We start from the raw sequence: 4,014 nt of genomic DNA on the forward strand, positions 1-4,014 counted from the left end.
TCCTCCTCCTCTTCCTCCTCTAAAAATGAGCCACCCACCTCAACTGCTCTTTTATAATGTGGTGAAGATGTAAATAAATAAATACATATATATATATATATACACATATATGTACATACATATACATATATATACACACACACACACACACACACACACACACACACACCCCACACATACAGGATAAATATTGATAGATGAGTTATATTTGTAATCTCTATTGTATCCACATTAGTTATTTTCCTCTTTTTTCAATCAAATTTTAATTTTATAGAGTAATAGAATTTTAAGCCTCAAAAATGCTTCAGGTAAAATCTAACATAACCCCATAATACTTTTGTAGATGCAAAAATTGAGAATAAGAATTTATGTAGCTTATTCAAGTTCACAGAGTCAGTTATATTGAGTGGTCTAAACTTAGAATTCTAGTTTTCTGTTAAACATTCTTCTTAATTTACCATATTGCTTATCCCACCCATCACCCCAGGAAGGAAGAGATCATGAGAATGGAAAATGAAAGAAAATAGAGTTGGTCATTTTATCCCCCTGGTTAAGTAGAATAAAAATACTGAGATGTAGCACTCTCTGAAAAGAAATATTTTAACGAAATTTGGGAATTGCTTAATGATTTTCAGTATCAGTGCAAACCTTGCCCTTTGTTAGGTAGAAGAATAAACTACAAAATGGCTGTGTGTTTTAGAAACAAAACATTTGCATTTTGTACATGTCAGCAGCACCTCAGCATAGCAGTAATATGGTTACAAAAGCACTAGGTGTGAGCACATATCTGCTTATGTTCCCTGCTTCTTTTCTTGGCTGGACAAATTAACCAACCAGCAGAGAAGCAACATATTGAATGCATGGGGGAATGCACAGGGAAACCCAGTTGTTAAATGTGTCAAAATGCATATTTTAAAATGTTCATCAACTCGCTTTGAAAAATGCTCTACCACCTGAACTCAGTGTCAGTGAATGACAGCAAGTGTTCCAGATGGTGGCTTATGAATGTCTGTGGGAGACATGAAAGCAAATCAAACAGAAGAGAGAACTGTTTTCTAGTTGGGAGAGGGGGTGAAGGATAAATTTCAGGCAGAGGCAACATTTACGTTGAGTTTGAAAGGTAGATGGGATGGACCTTTAGTGTTCATGCCCAAACCTTTAGTGTTTGGATTGGTCTCCAGAGACCTGACCAGACTAGAGGTAATTGACTAAATTTAAACACCATAATTAGGCTGAGAAAAATTCAAGAAGAATATATATTTTTTGGTTTGTCTTTCAGGTGACCTGAGGCACTATATATGCTTGGGTTTCCTTATTGATTTCAGTAACGTGTGTGTCTTTTTGTTTTCAACTGATAAGTGGAATAACCTGACAACACCCAAAGTTAAAAAGTTTCTCACATACTGGATATTTTTCTAAAAAATTCTGCACATATTTCTTTCCATCACATATATTTAGCAGAATAGAGTGTTTTTCCATCTAAAAATATTATAGTGAATCCCTTTACTAAACAGTGTTAATTCATACACGTATGCTTTCGATAAATACGAATTTTTTAATGTATAGTTGGTTTGAAATGGAGTAGATTTCTTTTAACCCACTCAGATATTGCTAGTAAAGCAACTAATATAAAGGAGCATAGATATAAATGGTAGGGAACAAATACAATCCCTACTCTAAGAGAAACATCTAATAATGTGTGAAGATATTTCAACCGATATCAGAGAGGTTGTGAACAACACTGGTTTTGTTTCATTCTTTGGAGGGAAGGACTAAAGAGGGGAGAGAATAATGTCCTTTTTTTCCTACTTGGTTGTGAGACTGTCATCAACATTGGCTTTAATCCTGGATAATCAACTTTTCTAGCAACAGGATAGAAGGAAGGAGGGTTTGTTAGTGATTTGAGCAATTTCCAAAGCAGAACTGACTTAGTTTTTTCTGCTTCCTGACATATTGTCAAATCATTTTTATGAGCCCTTATGTGATTCATTGAGCCATTTGGAGAGGGTCAGAGGGCAAGGGTGCCATTTACCAGAGCAGGTTTAAGCTGGAGAAAGTGAGGTCAGAGGGGAAGAGAAACCCTCATTACTCTGGGAGGATTATGGGGGCCGGCTCTGAGCCTGCCTGACTGTGTTAAGCTCACATGGAGTGTTTGTTAGCACAAAACGGTGAGCTGCAGGTGTTCTGTGCTCTACAGAGTCTTCAGAGATCAGCCTCAAATGTTTCTGTTACTATAAAGAGAATTAAAAGGATTTAAAAACATAGCTGGCCTGTCCAACTGCTAGCATATTTGCCAACATTTGCCAAGAGGAAGGAAAAAAGGGTAGGCTGTATCAGCTACAAGTCCTGGTATTTGGGGGAAACATACTTTTCTGGTTTCTTTTTTTCTCTTTTTCTCCTTTTTTTTTTTTAAAAATAGCTTGAATGTAGAACTGTAGCACTTTCAACTGGAACTCATTAGAAATTCATGGAGCAGAAAATGTAAGGAGTTCTGGAAACGGGGACTTTGAAAGACCAGAAGTGAGCTATAAATAAACTGCGCTGATATTCATATTTTTTTCTGGTGGTTAAATACACTTACTACACCAGAGAGCTAACGTGGAGTGAACCAGGTGATTTTTGACCTGAAAACCCAGTTTATGCTGAGAAGCATGTTGACATTTATGGACTCACTTACCACATATAGATATCATAACAGCCATTACACCTTCTCAAAAAGCACTTTTGCTCTCCTGTATGGGCTGCAGAAATTGACAGCCATCACCTGCAGGTGAAAGCATGGAGACCACACATCTGGAATCCTTGTTAAGGCACCACTGTTACTTCTTATTGTTAATGGTTTTTAACATCAAATTCCAATTTCTTTGCTTTCAGCTTAGCCCTAGTTCAATAATCTGCCTTTAGTGGTTCTTATTCCTCTATAGTGATCATTGATTTTCAACAGGTTCCAGAGAAGAAGCAGAGAACTGAGTTAGCTGTGTGATCTTAGGTAAATCAAATAACCACTCTGAGCTACCTTCCTCATTTATCAAATGGAGATAATAATAAATTGCTCTATCCCCCCACTAAGCGTCAGCATTTTAAAAATAGGAATAAGGCTGAAACTAAAGAAAACTTGCTTACTTGTACTTATAGGTAAGCTGTGAAGACACACACACACACACACACACACACACACACACACACAGAGACAGATCTTCCATTCGCATTACACCAAGTCTCCAATATCTAGGGTAATACTGTAAAAGTTTGCGTGTATAAGGGGAGTTGATTTTCGGGGACACCACAGAAACCTTTGATTTGAGTATGTCATATCATGTAATGTTTGTTCTAGTAATTCCTAACCTGGGTCCATGGACACTGCAGACCCAAGGACTTAGAAGTCCACACCCCTAGAAACTGAATGCAGACATTTAGTTTGCAATACAAGCATTTTTCTGGAAAGACATTCCATAGCTTTTATTTGATTCTTTTTTTTTTTTTAATTTATTCTACTTTTTGGCTGCATTGGGTCTTCATTGCTGCGCGCAGGCTTTCTCTAGTTGTGGCGAGCGGGTCTACTCTTCGTTGTGGTGTGCGGGCTTCTTGCAGTGGCTTTGTTGTGGAGCACAGGCTCCAGGCGTGCAGGCTTCAGTAGTTGTAGCATGTGGGCTCAGCAGTTGTGGCTCACAGGCTCTAGAGCACAGGCTCAGTAGTTGTGGTACACAGGCTTGGTTGCTCCATGGCATGTGGGGTCTTCCCAGACCAGGGCTCGAACCCGTGTCCCCTGCATTGGCAGGTGGTTTCTTAACCACTGTGCCACCAGGGAAGCCCCTTTTATCTGATTCTTGAGTGAGTCTGCAAGCCTTGAAATATTTAAGAACCAATATTCTGTAAGTTCTAGGACCGTAAGGCAGTAGGTGAAAACATAGGCTGTCTCTCCAGGAAACAGGTAACTCCTGTCTCTTCAAAGAGATAGACAACTCTTGGTTTTTCTCACAGCTTTTCCTCTTAACCACTCTTTACTCCATCTCA

This window comes from Lipotes vexillifer, unplaced genomic scaffold (genome assembly GCF_000442215.2).
Source record: "Lipotes vexillifer unplaced genomic scaffold, Lipotes_vexillifer_v1.1 scaffold566, whole genome shotgun sequence".
Classification (NCBI taxonomy): domain Eukaryota; kingdom Metazoa; phylum Chordata; class Mammalia; order Artiodactyla; family Lipotidae; genus Lipotes; species Lipotes vexillifer.